This window comes from Xiphias gladius, chromosome 22 (genome assembly GCF_016859285.1).
Source record: "Xiphias gladius isolate SHS-SW01 ecotype Sanya breed wild chromosome 22, ASM1685928v1, whole genome shotgun sequence".
In the NCBI taxonomy this organism is placed as follows: Eukaryota; Metazoa; Chordata; class Actinopteri; order Istiophoriformes; family Xiphiidae; genus Xiphias; species Xiphias gladius.
Window position 1 is genome coordinate 6355258 of NC_053421.1, and position 18772 is coordinate 6374029.

Consider the following 18772-nt stretch of genomic DNA (forward strand, 5'->3'; position numbering starts at 1 on the left):
CTCCGTTATATTATCTGGAAGTGTTGGAAGATAATCATTTGATGTTGTGTGCATATCTACTAAATGATTGATAGTCTATCTACACTCAGGCCAAAAATACCTATCTTGGAATATTTCTTATTTCAGTCCTATTATTGCTAATGGAATTTTTGAGTATGTTTATCTTGCTGTTCACGTATTAATGAGATTAAATATGTTATACCTCCACCATAAAACATTAAATACTCTATTGTTAGGTCAAATTTGGAGTGAGAGAGAAGTGCTGGATGTTTATAAACGAAAGCTTAATTAATTTAAGAATTCATAACATTTTAATGGTGAATTGTTATCTCTCACTGTAGCTTCATTAATATCTGCCCCACAGGGATTTCAGTGCCATAATTTCACAAGCAACCTGCTGGCTGCAGGTCCCCTCGGTATTTTTCGGTGCTTGAGTTTGATGGCTGACAAAGCGATGAATCACACGGAGGAATGACCATCTCCTCAGTGTGTGTAGTAAGAGTAGTAATAACTGTTTACATTTTCAACAGTGATGAGCTAATGCTGTATTTTATACAATTTCAGTTAATTGAGGGAATAAACTGTTGTTCAAAAGGGTCAGTTCATCCAAATTATTTGATATATAGTAAATATGCACACAACATCAGATATGTATATGATCATTCTGTTTCTGTTAATAGTTAAGCGAGTCAAAGATGACCTGATTTCGAAAAGGCATAAAGTTAAAGTTTTTTTCAACTTTTTTACAGACAGTGGGATGTTTGCTCACAAAATTTGCTGGTATTTAACTGAATCCATTCTTCCCTCTACCGCTGAAATTTTCCCCATGACACTGGCTGCAGCAAAGAGCAGAGCGTGATTGTTTCACCCCCACGTTTAACAGTTGGAGAGGTGTTCTTTTGCTGAAATTCTGCACCCTTTTTTCTCCAAACATACCTCTGCTCATTGCAACCAAAAAGTTCTATTTTAACTTCATCAGTCCGTAGGAGTTGTTTCCAAAATGCATCTGCAAACATCTGAGGCTGAATTTGGTGGTGAGGATGCAGGAAAGCTTTTCTTCTGATGACTCTGCACAGTAGAACAGTGCACCACCACTCCAGAGTCTGCTAAATTTTCCTGAAGGTCATCTGTAGTCAAATGTGGGTTTTGATTTGCCTTTCTAGCAATTCTACCAGCAGTTCTCTTTCAAGGTTTTCTTGGTCCTCCAGACCTCAACTTGACCTCCACCGTTCCTGTTAACTGCCATTCCCTTATTACATTACAGTTGCTTTGTGGGCACCTGCTAGGCAGCTGCTTAGAGAACCCCATGGCTGCTGATTGTTGGGACAAGGTTTGAGGAGTCAGAGAAATAGTCCTAACAAGCTAATAAAGGTCTGAGACCTTTGTAAAAGTTATCTGAGACCTCAAATCTCTTTTTTTCTCTTTTTTTCACTCTAAAATTGTACAAAACAAAAATAATACAGTAATCTTGCTTTATTTATACTTATATAAATAAAGCTATTATTTATATATATTATTACTTTATGCCTTTTGGAGATCAGATAATCGTCTACTCACTTAACTATTCACAGTTACAGAATATATATATGTGTGTGTGTGTGTGTGTACAGTATATATATACGAAAAATTACATTTAAATGATCCAACTGTAACATTTTCTTCAGAAACAATGTCACAGTTGGAACTACTTTCTGCCAGAGAAACAGTCCAAACGATAATTGTTTATATAGAGGTCAGCCAGAGTAACCACGACATTGTGTTTCTCTTGTGTTTCATTGAGAAAATATGTATTTCTGTAATTTGGGTGAACTTTACCTTCAATAGATTTCTGAATGTTTAATCTTTTGTAGCTTGCTTAAAAAAAGGAAAATGATTTTGTTTTGATTATAACACTGATACTGCAGATGTTTTTATAAAGGGTCAGTTCACCCTTACCTCTACTGGCGGTGATCAGTTGGTTTTATTTGCTCAGCTCTTGAGATATTCATGACTGCCTAAACGCCGGCACTAACATAATGATCCACACATCTCCATGTGAACAATGATGTAGAAATAGTGGTTATGATAACTGCTATATATTTGTGTGTATGTTTTTTTTTAATTTTGTAATTTGTTTGACCTGTCCCTTTTATAGATTTGGAATGTACAGTCGTTTGTACTGTTAGCTCTTAAAGAGGAAAATTATTTCTACATACCATAAATAGTTTTGTATTACAGCACTGATACTGTGGGGAGAACCTCACAGCATGTGCAGACATGTTAAACATGAGCAAAACAATGCCATGTGAACTGGCCAAAGGGCATACAAGTCCCTGTGCCACTTGAATAGTGTTGTTTAAAGCTTCTCCCTGAACCCCGTTGCTCTGAAGCCGCCATTTTCTCTCCTATCACTCCTAATTACCATAGCCTCTCCAGAAAGTCCTCTGTTGCTCCATCTGTCCCCTCAGCCACTGACAGAGATGCTCTAATCACCTTTCATAGCAGGGCTCACATGGGAAAAGACAACACAACCACCATACTGTCTCAGATATAGAGCCGCTGCTGGATGCCAATACCTCACAGGGGGTAAGCTATAAACATTGGCCGCAGCCTTGTATGGGATATGTTCAGTGATGTGCGCTGAAATGAAGCCATTTCATGTTACAGATCTCCCACAAAGCCTGACAACACTAATGCCAAATGGGGTTTTGTATGAAGTATATGTGACATATGCCGAGTGCACCAGCAGTCCATCAGTAGCTCACATCAAAATGACACTCAAGGGATGAAACTTTGGAAGGATATGGCAGGTTTACATTAAGCTACATACTGTATGCGCTCATGAAATATCACAGCGGGAAGGCTTGGAAGGAAAAGTACATTTTAATTTTCAAGAATATCAGAAAAATAGATCTAATTGAGAAAGAGGGTCGAGAAGAGCAGCCTGTAATTGAAAAAGAACAACTTTATTTTAAAGCCCTGCATGTGTTCTAAAGCCATGCCTCCACAGATCCATGCATTATTTAATCTTATTCTGAATGCCCTGCAGCTTGATATCTCACCCTCCTTGCATTTGATTCTGTTATTCTCACCCAGGTTGACACCCCCTGACTTCTCATTTTTGCTTTACCCACTTCTCGACGACTTTCATGTGTTTCTTTGTGGGGCACTGCAAGCTTCCTCCAAAACTTTTCCTGAAGCAGAAAAGAGAAACTTTCCGGTTCTGCCAGAAAGCCTTCTCATCTTGGCGGAGGAGCAGCCGAGGGAACTCTCAAATGATGACAGCCATCGTGAAAGGGCAGATAAGCCCGTGTGGCTTTGCCTCTGATTGTATGTTCATCTCATTCTGATCCGGCCGCGATTCTAAGCCCCTGTCTCGCAGTCCTCACTCTCCCAACACTTGATCTTCTGCATGTCATTGAAATCGTCTTATAGCTGATCCAGGAGACAGGGGGAAAGTGGTTGTTTGTCACCCAACTTTAGTCTTGGCAAGGAAGACGAGTTCTGCTGTGTAATTTTTTCTTTACAGTGTGACTGACTGACCAGTTAGTTTCCATGGTTTGTTCTACTGTACAGTGGATGATTAAAATACATAGGCTACATTGTAAATCATATTTCTGTTGAAAAAAATCCCCCCTGAAAAATGTAAAATTAATGAAAGACCATGACACCTTGCATTTATGGGCTCATTCGGTTGTTTGGAGGTGTATTTTTTAAAATTATTTTTATTCCTAGATAACTGAATATAACAGGACACATGATGTCATGTTAACAGCATGAGCTGTGTTAGACTCCTCATTTTGTGTTCAGCATGTTAGGCATGGAGAAATGTAATGTAGAAAAGGCAAAGATACCAATCATTCCACTATCCTCAGTAGACCTTTGCTCTCACTAAGCTGTTACTTCAAAAATTGCTCTCTACAACAGACTCTTTTCAAAGAAAAAGAACATAAATGCCATCTCTTTGGGTTGGATAATCATATTGATGATCGTTGGCTTACAAGACACTAGACAGCAGCAACAACTAAGATGATTAAATGGCATGTCATAATGTACAGATCCACAAATTCAAAAGCAGAACAATTCAAAAGTTTTAATTTACCTAACAGAAATGTCCTATTAAGAGGGATAAAGTGTACTCTGTCTTATCAGCCATATATTTTCCATAAATTTCACTAATACATAAACATCTCATTATTAATAAGTGAACTCAAAATATTACCTTCAGATTCCGTAGTTCGCGGAGGAATGAAATACAAAATAAAATTCATCCTCAGCGACATCGAGAAAAAAAACAAAACATTAATGCTGTTTTTTCATGCCTTTGCATGTATCTGCCTACGTTAATAGGCAGTGTTAAGGTACCAGTTCTTAACTGGGTACACAAAGACCTCTAAATATGGTTCTTGTGTTCCTTTATATGAACCTCTAATATACAATTCTGTGTAATATTCTTCTTTGATTTAAATGTCATTTCTAAGCTATCACTGATTTCACATATCCTTTTTCCATTGTTTTTCTGAGTCTGAAAATGTTATTATTGTTCTGTTGTTGTTAATAATCATCATAATCAAGTTATTGCTTTTGAATAATAACAAGATTAAAAGTCTACAGCCATGCTAGCAGCTCTGTGAGGCTGCACTGAACTAAATGCTAACATCAGCATACTAACATGCTCACAATGTCAATGTTAAAATGCTGTAGCTGGGATGTTTACCATGTTTGCCATCTTAGTCTAGCATTCTACACTTACGAATTAGCCCATAACACTAAGGCTAGTGTTATACTTTCCACATCCATGGTCCGCTAGGGTCCGAGTGATGTAAATTTTGTCGTCAGAGGGTGTACGTGAGGCTCTGTGAGGCCTTCCACGTACCCTCCAATTTGTTGTAATAAGGCTGCGCGGTCTCTATGCTACAAGGGCACCAACTGTGCACGGACCGCACCAAGGAGACCCCAGCCAGACCCCAACCAGAGTAGAAAGTACTGTATGAAGATCAACTACATGTCCATGGTGTCTGCAGCTGTCAGCGTGTGAGCGTCTGCAAGGGAGTATAACTGAGGCTTATGTACAGCTGGGTCTGATGGGAACGTCATTAGTTTCACAGGTATTCGGTCATAAACCAAAGTATTGGACAAATTAGAGATTTCACCTGGTGGTGCTACAGGAAAAGTCATAATGATTCATCCTCAGGACACCAAGAAAATCTGTCCCAAATTTCCATCAAATTCATCAAATAGTTGTTTAAATATTTCAGTCTAGGGTGGGACCAAGATTGCCATCCCCAGAGCCATGCTGTTGGCATTGTTAAAATTGTCAAGGCAACAAATTTGCGTAGTTGACCACAATCCACTTAAGTCGTATTTATGAATGCAGGATTGAAAACATTAAGTTTACAAAGGTTTTCAAAGCTTTCTCAGAAATACATGGAATTGCTCACTCCAGCAGCAGTAAAAGAAGTAATTTGACAAAAAGTGGGTACAACCAAAAATTGATCAATTAACGGGAATTACTGCTTTCTCATGAGGTAAACACTAAAATACAATGAACTTAGATTGATGAGATTGAACGGTGAAAGAGTATCCAAGGGTTGAATTTATCTTTAAGGCAAGTGGAGCAAACAGGAGTCTGGAAGCAACTTGAGGCTCCTGAGTTGGTGTAAGGCGATACAGTACAAAGAAATCTGAAAGGTTTTTTTTCCACTTCAAAAGGCACTGCTCCTCCACCATGGTTATCAAAGCTTAATATTATTTTAGTTGACCATTTTCCATTAAAAACATGATAGCCACTGTAAGAGTGACAGACCCAGGCAGTGGGAGCACCACACTCTCACATACCCCCACCCACCCCACAGGGAGGTACGTACCCTGCTTACTAGAGTGTGCAGGCCCAACAGTTCCCTTCACTTAACTTGACATTTCCAGTTGCACTGTCTGCGACAGGTCCTGTGTGGTGTCACATCAATAGCCCTGCAGTATGCACTCCTGAAGGCTGTGGGTCTTAAATGAGATCCCAAAGGGAAAGCAGAACTGAGTATGGGGGTGTATGTGTCGGAGGGGTGGAGTGGAAGGGGGGGCATTATCTTAGCCACTAATGAACAATTGTATAATTTCTATCAAAAGCAGTCATAAGGCCTGCTCAGTCTTACAGTATCTCCTCTAAATACTGTCATGATAAAGGGACTGTTGAAAGAAGAGGGCTGGTGGAGGAGGTGGGGAGGAAGGGCTTGGAGCTGTCAAGAGGGGCCACAGTGGTCAGGAGGAGCGCTAGAAAGGAAAGTCTCTCCGCCTTTATCTGCCATTTCCTGCTCCCTTCCTGGCTACATTAATAATCTGTAAGAGCAGACAATCACGCACGGCCGTGAGAGATAAAACACGTATGACAAAATATCAACTTCCTGCTACAAAACTCAAAGCCGTTATTAGAATATCAGGCACAGACAGTAATTAATTTCAACTTTAATTACTTCCACTGTTCCTGCAGATTAGATCACAGGTTTGAGATGGGTTATTAAAACAACTGGGGAAATCTGCAATATAAAAAAAAAAATGTTAATTTCTCCAACCCTGTCTCTTAACCTGCTTGTTGAGTGATGCAATTACATCTTTGTGGTGCAGACAAGGGTTGATACGATGTAGATGAAAAAGACACCCTATCACTTTAGGTGGAAGCTGGAAGGTTTTCACATACCACACTTATTGATATCTAAGCACTGACGTATCACCTGATCGTGAGGTTATGATGACCTTGTGTTTTCCATCTTTATCAGTGACAGACAGTAAAAGTGGTATAATCCACAAAATCTTAAGTGGGAATAAAGGAGTGACCTCAATATAATAGCAGTGTTTCAGTAATGCAGAATATGATCATTTAGCTGAACTTGGCCTCCACGCAGTTACAATAGAAGGAACAAATTGTATTATTCTGTTTTTTCTTCCACTTGACTTGAACACTTCAAACATTCATAAAGCCAGAGTCCTCTGTCTTGACAGATTGAAAATGACTTTATTTTTACTTTCTGAATACATTTTATAATTATTTTTGTAGAAATTAGAATACATGCTGTCCATTCTTTTTATATTTACTAATCACAGGAAGGAGGGAAATTAACTGCCCTTTCACATACAGCACAAAGTGATATTGTCAGGCTAACAATGCACTCGCTCATACGAAACTACTACTCAAATACTGTGCCTGTCTAATGCCCACAACCAACCTCTTCATAAAAAGATTCATATGCATGATATACATGCACATTTAGCTCTCTGCCCTGTGTTTCCCACTGAAGCTCCCCTCCCCTCCTCTGCTACAAGTCCTGCAGACCTTCTAGAGAGGTCCTCATACTTGGTCCTTTCTGTAGCTAAATAAAACTTCATCAAATCTTCCCAAATCTTTTTGTTAGGGGCCTCTGTGTTTTTCTACTCAGTTCCTATACATGACTGAAGAAAAGATGCCACAGGCTATCTCATATTTTCAGTGCTAACTGAACTTTATTTTACAGAAACCACATTTTCAGGTTTGGATTTTAATATTTTTTCAGTTTTACACAAAACCAAAGGGGAGTAAATGAGGGTGTTGTGAGAGCCACCCTTCACTCACATATTAGAAACACTGGAATCAAATTTCTGGATTTTATTTCTCTAAGTACATAATATGTCAGCCATTTTCCTTTAAAGTTACGTACTGTATATACTTGTATTTTTTTTTGCCTAACATGTTTTTTGGGAATTGTAATTGCTGCCTGGATTATGTTCAGTGGCAACCTTTTTTCAAGTGAAGGAAGTGCTACTATTTGCACCAACCACATTTGCAGGGAGATGCTCACGGCGGATGATGGGCATATAAAGTATAGGACTTCGCATCCTGAGTCCTTTCTGGTGAAGGTTAGGGAAAAGTTGTGGTTTCAGTTAAATGTTAATAAAGTAAACACATCTTGTCTTGTCAGGTTACTTTTGACTTTTTTAATGATAATGCTGTTGCTATCAGCAGATATTCCAAGAGCTGATAGGGAAAACTAATGAAAAATGTTGTCAGTGAACATTTTGCAGATACACATGAATGAACATTTAGGTTCACATCCATTCATTTAAAACATTTTCTCATTACATTGATATTAACGTCATCAATATTTTTCTGTTGCAAATTAGTTATACGTAAACTTATTTTTGAGGAGACGGGTTGAATATATTCAATTTCTTTTGTGTGAACCATACATTTTTGGTCGTGATAGTGCTATATTAATGCTATACAGTTAAGTCAGTGATACATTACATTCCTGTTATAAAATATGCCAAATGAATGGGTTTTACTCTTGCATTTAAAGAAGAGGAATACAGGGACAGCAAGCAGTGAACATGCAGCCAACAAACGGCAAAGGTGCAACAGCTCCATGACTGCTTCAGTTTAATCAAACCAAAGTGAAAGTACAATCTGAGAGCAACATATTCCACTTGTTTTTCTTCTTGCATCGATACTCATGGATGAATTTAGTGATACTTTTAAAGGTCCCTCTAATAGAGCATTCACTGGGCTATAAAGGGGCCATTCAGGAGCAATCCTCATCTGTCAACACAACTGTATGACTTATGTGTACAGCAGATATGAGCATGATGAGGCCTTGATTTCTTTGCAGCAAATAGGGAGCTGCATTCAGCCGTGTGCCTTAAATCCAAACCAGGCAGCCCAGCCTTGTTCTAAGAGGATGACTCCATATCAGTGGATTCAATGCACACTTTTCTTCATCAATCAAAATAACATCAGACGCCCTTTCATACTTCGCAACCTATATGTAAATAATCTGCTGCGAATGGCAAGATCATATGAGTCAGGCAACCTATTTACACTGGGATTATAGAAAGGAAAAATGCATTGCAGATATACCATTTCAAATTAAACGCACATCCTTTTTCTCCTATCTATCTTTAGATAGTCTAATTAATTTACTTCAACTATAAATAAATATTTAGTTGCTCTGTACCAAAGCACACAGGCCAGAACTGGTTTGGTGCATCGTGTCTTCATTACACAGTAGTGTTAAGGGGTATGTGGGAACAGCTAATCTTAAAATCCCTGCCACACAATAAACAGAGTGACAGAAAGGAAGGATGTATGAGATAAGTCGCCAGTAATGAAACTGGATGCCAAAAGGAGCGGACAGTATGTAATGAAGAGAGAGCAGAGGGGAATGTTTAAAATAAGTTCAAGAACAAAGATAAAGCCCAAGGATGATGTTATCAGCAGGATTGAAGAAAGCATTTCAGTAACAGAATGGTCACAATCACTTAATCAGCCTGACTCCACCCAGCACCGTCGCTGTCTTCCATCATATGCTATTTCCCCTGCTCCAAGCGGTCAATTTTCAGTGTGTGTGTGTGCGTGTGTGGGCAACATCTGAGTAAAAGGGTTATAGAAAGCGTTGATGGCTCTGTCATAGGGGAGGGTGGCCTTGCATTACCAAAGCATAGCACTTGAGTTAGTACAGCTTGTAAGACCTCCGGAAAAGATGCCCAATCTGAAACATGAAACAAAGTAGAAGGAATACCTGAGTGCCAAACACAAAACAAGAGGGGTAATCATTCAGTTATTCTTACAATACTGATGTAGTCACGTGCATTTATTGAGTGTTGTACAATTTTGAATTACTCTTATGGCATTTAACTTAAGTATTTCCAATTAATGTTACTTTATATTACAACTTGGAGTTACACTGCAGATTAAGAATTCACATAGAGAATATATGGGCATCTTATAAAATGTGATGCATTGTTATAAGAGTCTGTAAAGTAAAAAATTAAAATAAGATAGCTAGAGTTTGACCAAATGCAACAATAAGTCCTGCTTATGACGACTTTGTGTTATTAGAGATTTAGTCCAACACACAGGTTTAACCTTTAATTCTAATAACACAAAAGCAGTTTTATGTGACATGTTATAATTTCTGTCTCTACTTATTTATTTTTTAATTCAAGAGAAATACTGATGTATGATTCAAACCAAGGTTCAGTATTTCTTTTGCAGTCATTACCTTCTTGTTTTAAGAATTAAGTTAACTTTAACGGATTTTACATGTCCTTTCTTTTGTAGGTTTCCTTTAATTTCATAGTGCGTGAGGAAACAGGACGAGGGGAAATTGAGATACCTTAAGGGTCATAAGGAAAGATACTTTCCAGTCCAGTGATTCATAAAGTAACTTGATTCATAAAGTATTCATAAGTATTAGTGATTCATAAAGTAAACAGCTAAAAGACTGAAAGCTGAATACATTGTCCTGAGTTGTTAAAATGACATGATCTAAGTGTCTGTCCTATGATAAAGTTGTCAGTAATAAATATAGATGTAGTATAACACTTACATGTGCAAATTTTCCTCAGAATACGTACTTTCACTTATGATACTTTAAATTTATTACATTACATTTATTACACTTACTTAACAGAGTGTTATTGCTACCGTACTTTTACTTAAGTAAAATTTGATTTGAATTCTTCCTCCTGCACCGTGTGAAACTTGTCACAAAAATGCTCAGGGAAAGACACAAATTAAGCCTGAGGTCAGCATGACCCGGACAACAGACTGAAGTCTTCTTACATCACATGAGCAAAACAAACAAGGTGGTGTATGGTGCTGACCTTATCAAGGTGTCATACAAGCAGTAAATAATGCTGCTACATAAATTCTGTACTCTGTGGCTGTGGCTTCCTCTAAACTTCCCTTCCATTCACTGTGAGCCACCGCTGTACCGTATAGCGTCGTCTCCCCAACAAGCTTATTTTCTAAAAGCTGCCGAAGCTCTACTCAAATCCTCTAGATCCCGGTCCCTGCTGGGACCGGACCACTGGCCAAACTGAGATCCTCAGACAAAGGCTGGCCCGAAACTCCTCTTGATTTGGATGAGCACATGGCTTCCGCGAGGCAAACACCACAACACCATCTCTGTGCTCATTTGCGAGGCCTTTAGCTGTTCATGAGTTTGTGATTAGCAGCACTTTGGTTTGATGGCAGCTCACCAGTTGTAAAAGTCGGCATGGACAGTGGCCCCCCTCTGAGAGCGGCTGGTAACTTGGCCTCTAATGCGCCGACCCCACATGTACCAGGCAAAGCCCAACCATAGCTACAGGACCACGCTCCAATAAAGCTCCTCAACAAGCATTTGGAAATATAATGACACCACAGGCTGCACAAATGTGGAAAACCCATGTAAATATAGTGCCAGAATGGAAGTTAAGACAACATCTGCAGGCACCTATCACTTCTCCCGGCATTGTTTTATGAAATCAGGGCCTAAATCAAATGTCACTTCCAAACAGTTTTCACTGCTGTTCTCAAATGTTGACCTTGAACTTGATAGTGCTGGGTATCATCGATAAATGTTTGCTGATTTATTATCGCACAGAAAATCGTGGAAGGTGTAGCCACGACTTCCAAGGCCACATACTCTGCTAGGATTGTCATAGGTTTTCTTCTGTTTCATTGAATTGAATCCAACTTTCATGTGAATTAAACCAGTGTACTCACGAGTCCAGGAGGCAGGGAAATTCTGAATGAGGGTCAATTTGAAGGACTTTGTTGTGTTTAGATCACAACGTCAAGGCAGGTGAGCCATAAAGAAAAATTACACTTGAAGCCATCCATTACCTACTTGATGTTCTATTACTAATAACACAATGTTATATGATATAACAAGGTCAAAAGCACGCTTCAATCCATATTTACAGACTTCTCTACATCTTATTGGCACCACGCTGCTCTTAAACGTTTTTACACTAGCCAGCCTTATGGCACCAGCTCTCATAAATAATACAAGTCCATACCTGTATTCTGGCACACAAGGAAAAAATAATACCAAATATGAACATCAATTTAGCATAGACCACTTACAAGTCAATATTCAAAATTTACATAAAACTGTGGTATGAATTTCAGTGATGTCAGAACATGTGATAACATAAACAATTTACCAAATATAAATATGTGTTTAACTGGCTCTCCAGGAAAATAATAGACACACAGAGACTTAAAGAATCTTCATATCAAAACGGGAAATGGAAATAAAATTTGATGTAATTTGTCCATTTTATATAAAGCCGTTTACCATGTTGTATGAAACTGAGAAGCATTGCCCCTCATGTGAAACTTAGATGCATTTAATGTTTTCAAGTGTCAAGAAGTTCATTATTTCTGCAACCCACAAACCAAATATTGGCCAAGTAGTATAAGTCTTCCAGTATTAAGGCTAGAAAAGGTGATACTGTGTTTTTTTAACAGTAAGTGCATGACATTCAATTGACTTTTTTCAAAATCCTCCATTAAAATTAATTGTTAGTTGCAATAAATTAGTTAGGTTAAACAAGAAAGAAATGTTTGGAAAAAAAAAAGTTTAGGAGAAAAAATTACAGAGGCTCGATAGTCGCATTAAGATGGACGGAGACAAAGATGGAAGAGATTTCAGAGATCACTGGCTGGACAAATAGTTGATGGCTCTGTGCAGCCTGGGCCACAGCCGAGCAAAGGACAGTAGATCATGGTGTTTACAGCTAGTTAACAGCCTTGGACTGTGTCTGCCAGGCCCGGTGGAAGGATTGGAGGCCACCGCCATCCAGGCAGACTTTGGGCTTTGTGCCTGAGTCTGGGCCCTCCAAAACATGAGCTCTAGTAGACACTAATGTCCACAAACTATGCCTTGCTAGCCATAAAGAAAGGGGGCTGTGCATCTGTGGACTTGAGTCATTTTTCCTCAAATATGTTAATGATGTGTTAACAGCAGCACAGTTTGACACGTGTTGCTGTTAATAGAGAAAATTTAAAAAGTACAAAAAATAAGTTTTACGAATTAATAGTCCCAGATTTGTTAAAAATTATGCACTGGTGCACATTTTTGATGCCTTCACTACAGTAATATTATAGAAACACTTTACATGATTGCTATTAGGGATCCAAATTTTCTGATTTTCCTGCTGCTTGGAAAAGAGAGAGCTGTTGATTACATGAATGCTGCTTGACAGATCTTCAGAGCTGGGCCTAGCGGAATGTCTCCCCTCCTCTGTTTAAACAAAGCCTGAGATAAGATTTAAGGGGAGAATCCTTAAGGTGATCCAGCTGCCCTCCTCCAAGCTGCAGCAGGCACAGAGCCATAATGAAGACTGAAGGAAAAGGCTCAAAGACCCACCTCCAGAAGGCAGGGCTGCAGATGAATACATTCCCTCTTGCATTTCCTTACAGCTTATCCCCTCTCCAGAAAAAGAGACAGCCAAAGAGAGATGAGAGGAAGAGGGATGGCTCTGTTTTAGTTTTGTCGCACTCCTTCCTATCGCCTCCCTGGTTTGTTTCCAGAATAGCCACTGCTGTTGTCCACTGTTAATCATGAGTCCCTGTCATTTCACTGGCATTTTCTGTTTTGGATTTACATGAGAATTACTTGGAGAGCAAATCATTTATATGTCACATCCATTCCTTACAGCGCATTTTAATGATTACTCTATGTTTGAATTTTCTCAATTATTCCACGTCCCCTTTTCTTCCCCCTCACTGTGGGCAGGCAAATGTATTTTGCTTTTTAATTGCATACAAAACTAAACCTGAAAAAAAAAAAAAAACATGTCAACTGCTCAATTGCATAAAAAAGCAGAGCATGCATATAAATGCATTTTGTCATATGCATGATTACATTACATCAAAAGAATGTTTAACATTTTGTCACATCAAGCTGTAATTAATGCAAAACATATTTGCAAGAACAACACATTTCAATAAAAAAAAAATTTATGAAATCATCATTCAGCCTAATGCTCCATGTTGCTCAGGATAATCCAGAGAGAGAAAGAGAGAGAGAGAGAGAGAGAGAGAGAGAGAGAGAGAGGAAATAATTAGCAGAGAGAAGCGATTGCACTAATGAGAGGAGAATTTGACTAGGATACTTTACTTGACCCCCAGTGTTACTTGGCTGTCCAAGAAAAAAAGGCTGATTTATAATTATACTCTGCAATGCACCATGAAATTGTTATTGTGGAATACCTTTTTGAAAATGTTATCAAACAATTACTTTAATTTTTCCCCCTGGAAACTGTTGCACATGCCTACTAAAATGAGATGGTGGAGCAGAGTCTCCTGCCTGTCATCCACTGCTGTTCATGCAGATGAGCTGGGTTTTTTTTTTTTCTTCCCTTCCCCAGAGTCTCTGTTCCGAGGGATGCTGTGGCAAATAAAATAATACTCAGATAAAACTGAAATATTTTATGACAGAATGATAATCATTGCAAGCATACGTGCCACTGATATGGGGCTGTTGCAGTTGGGGGAGGAGAGGAAATAATCCTTTTTGTGGGCTTTAAAAAATGAATCTCAGTTGAATCACATCAGAGAAAAAAACTCAAAGACAGTTCCAAGATGAGCCAACTCCAGGAGAAAATGACCTCCTCGTTTTGGTGATAAAGTTCTAGCCAAAATATGATATCAGCCTGCGACGTGACTCATTAGAAATGTGTGTATGGCGTGGAGGCAGCTCTCCCTATCTGCCAGTGCCTGGCTTGCCGACTGATAAGAGGCAAATGCAAATGTCCTGATAAGAACTGAATGCAAATATTTATGATATGATATTCCCTGGGAATTATGTGTGGATAAAACAAAGTGTATTCTTTCCCTGTAATTCTTTCAGGTTTGCCAAAATGTCCTTTTTTTGCTTTTGGAATTTGCATTTCTTCAAAATTGATTGGGTCTGCGTATTATGTTAAGCTATTTGTTTGCTGAGGATGGTAATTAGTTACTGTAATTACAGCGATGACAGTTGCTAAATTGTTTTTAAAGCATTACAGTGTGTCTGTGCCAGAAGATTGCAGTACTTATTTTAGGATTTAAGCATTTGCTGGAAACACTCCCACTCTAAGGCCAAAGTGGGAATTTTTTGAACTACAAAGCAGCCATTTTCTAAGCAAAGACATTTTTGAAAATGTCTGTTAATTTGCACTAATTGGTGGTTTGACTGTGTTGTGCAGTTTCTTCTCCGATCAGGGACTTGTTACTGATAGGATGTCTTGGGGGATCAAAATGGGCTTGAAATAGCTTAAATACATGTGTTTGTTAGCTTTGTACGCTCATTTAAGTCAGACTTTTAATGTTCTCTGTCACCCAAGAAACAAATTGTTGTTGAAGGCACATTTGTAATTATGGTTCCCAGTGTAGCCTATACAGGCTTTCAAGTTTAGTAAACATTAATTAGTGCGGACACAGACAGTTGGGTGTTTTAGAGGGCGTTTCATGTACAGCATAAACAGCAAATGTCTGAATCACATGCATCGGGGCTGCTAGAGCTGCTTGTGCATATTTCTAACGGAGAAATATACAAAAACATACCCAGCATACTGTAGACCATAATGATAAGGTACAACTCAAGATCTGTAGGGTAAATCAGAGTCAGTAGAAATAAATACACAGCCTGCTACTGGTTAGAAGCATTTGTGGTGCCACAACCAACGCATTTAAGGCTGCAACTAACTAACAATTATTTTCAATTTCCAATTATATTCTCAATTAAAAGATTAAACATTTGGTCTACAAAATATCAGAAAATAGTGAAAATTATCCAACACAGTCTTCCAATCCAAGGTTATGGCTTCAAAGGGTTTTTTTTTTTTTTGTCCAAACAACAACAGTCCAAAAGCCAAAGATATTCAGTTTAATATCTTATAAGACTCAGAAAAGTTGCCAATACTCACATTCGTGAAGATGGAAACAGTTTCTGTAAACAAATCATTGACACAAGTTGTTCTCTGTTGATCAGCTAATTGATTGTTTTATTAATTATGTTGGCTCTTGATGTTTCTATATTAAAGTGAAGGAGATTTTGAGAAACAAATTAGAATTTTCAACTTATTTTACCTTTGATGATTTTAATTGACACTGATGCAACAAACAAGACACTGAGGTAATTACTGTGCGCATTCAATGTCTCCTGAACATGAAAAACTAGATTCCACCATTTTTCAAAATGAAACATAACTGGTCCCACTTCTGCAGGACCCCATGGGCAATAAGCCTAGTTTCCTTCTCAAGCATTATGCTATAAGTGCATAATTGGATTTACTATTAACATAATCGGACAGCGTGCATGTTGACTTGGATATTCCCCTATGAGCTGCATTGCTTCTCTAAACCTTAGAGAAGAAGATGGTGAACGTACATCCAGGTCCCATGTGCTGTTCTTTGTCTCTTTAACTTCACTCCGACTACTGGAGGTGGTTGTATCCTTAGTCAGGCTTAAATTGAAGAGAAAGACATTTTTTAATCAGAGAGAAATTTCTACAGCAGGGTCATAGACATGGTTTTAGTCGTGATTACCTCTAGTAAAGAATGCCTGTGACACAAACCTTTTGTATCTCTGTAACGCTCTTTAGAATGGATGGATGGTGAGCCAAATTTTAAAAAAGCAGTACACTTGCATATGGTATGGTAAACAAAGGAAATATGAAGCTACAAGTCTGCTTTGTTTAAGAGAAATAGTTGCCTTATAATTTGCAGCCTTGTCTGTTTGAAAGAAAATCAATCACCTCACTGCAAAGGTAAGAAGCACAAAAAAAGCATTCAACCGTGAACAAGAGGGTTCAGGAACAGCATGAGGACTCTGTTTCTTATAGCCTGAAGCAAAATGGAAACTCTACCTCAAAGATACAGATTTAAGAGGAGCATACAGAATAAAGAAAGAGAGAGACAGTGCAGATAGAAACATGCAATTCAAGCAGAGGCGTAAGTGAACATGGCTCTATCAGTCAAATAACTCGCTGTTGGAGCAGAAATATGGGGCCTTGGTGTGTGAGATGAATTCCCACGTTGTGTTTCTGTTGCGTAAATACCCAACACCCCACAAACTCAGCCTGAATCCACGTCTGCCCTGACACCTACACACACACACACGCACACACACACACAAACACACACACACACACAGCATCCATATTAGATGCACCCGCTAGTTACTTCTTAATTAGCACCTACTGCAGCCATAATAATAGAATCACTTTCCCCCTTTCTGAAATCCCTTTGAAATTACACAGGATTAAGGAAAGTTGGTTGCTAAATTGGTGTGTGCATCTGTAATTTAATTGCATCTGAAGCCATTAATTAATAAGGTGCCTCCTTTAATAGTTAATGTATAATTGCTATTAATTAACAGCCAGTCTTGATAAAGTGTCACCAAAATCAAACAAAAACAATTAGCTTTTTGAGGTAAGTGTCTTTTAAAAGCCTCATTATTAGTACTAGAGGTAATATACAGTAGTTAGAATGATAAAGAAGCCAGTGTAGATTTTAATTTGGATGGGGAGAGAGGGAAAAAAACACAGTTGATATCCATAAGGGAATTACCATGCGGTAATTATGGGATAAGCTCATTGTAACATGATAAATAATGCTGTGAATCTGTCCCCTCCAGTTAGGTTGTCGCCTCTTTTTATTAGGGTGGACTTTAATTCTACATCTTGTTCTGTATCAGACAAATTTAGCTGCATTTAGCGTCTCATCAGTATGGTAAGGATTGAATACAAGTACTAAGTAGGGGCCCCTATAGCTTTTAAGGCAAATCTGTATTTTTGTAATTTGGGTTTGGGGATTTGAAGATACGTGTCTCCTTTAAATCTTTGCCTCTGTCACTTCTTGATAAAGAGTTACATTATTTGATGAAAACAGTCGTGTGAAGTCCTTGTGTTTTGGTCTCTCTCGATGGCAGTGTCACACGGAGTAAATAAAACAAGCAATAACTTAGGCAATAGGTATGACCGGGACCAATATTTTACATACTTGGTGTGACTAGCAGCTTTTGTGTTTGAACTAATGTCACCTGAGGCATATTCAAGGAGAAATAGCACCAAAACAATATGTTAGCTTTGTTCCTCTTATCTGGTATAAATCAGTGGGTTGTGGTTTTAGCCGAGATTTACAAGCAGAGTGGTCGTTGGTGCAGAATGAATTGGGTGCCAGGTTGAGAAGCATAAACATACATCTGGAGCATGGAACTTTAAACAAACCCGACTATTATTTGCAGTGCCATATTACCATGAATACAAATGACAGCATGACCTCAATTTTCTGCACTGTGTGAGAGAGAGGAGGAAACCAATGGTTTAAGTGCTATTACATGCCAAAGTGCTTGTTTGGTCTCAGTTTCACTCCTATCACAGAGTCAACAATCAAGCTGTTTAGTATTGAATTGGTAGAAATAATATTCAGGGTCCCTGTCCACAGGCAACTATTATAACAACCCATTTTCCATGGCAGTATGGTTTGCTGATAGAAATACATCCCCAACATGCAGACAGCAATTTGAGCCTGTTTTAGCCTTTATTTAATGAGCCATCAGCAACAGAAAAGAACCTGCAGTGTTACAAACACTTAGCCTAAGAAGTCATTGGTGCATTGTCACCAGTCACCTTGTTTCAGTGTAGAGAGAAGCTCCAATCCACCCGCTAAACAATTACAGCATATTAGAAACTTGTCAGTCAGACCTTTTGGAGACGATACATCTCCATTTATTTCCTCTCTACATTTTCTCCCTGCGATTGTTCGCCTCCTCTGCTCTCCTCTCCCCAGACAAGCAGGGATGTGCAGGGAGTCCACAGGGAGCTGTGGAATATTTCACTCCGCCAGTGAGGCACCCGTTGGGAATAGGGGTTGAAACTGGGATAGTATGTATCTCATTAGTTCAGTTATGTAATTTGGAGCACTGATAATCCTCCAGGACTGCCAAGTTGCGCACCTCAGAAACAAGAGTCAGAGTCGTCAACACACAGCCAAGTACAGACTATGCTA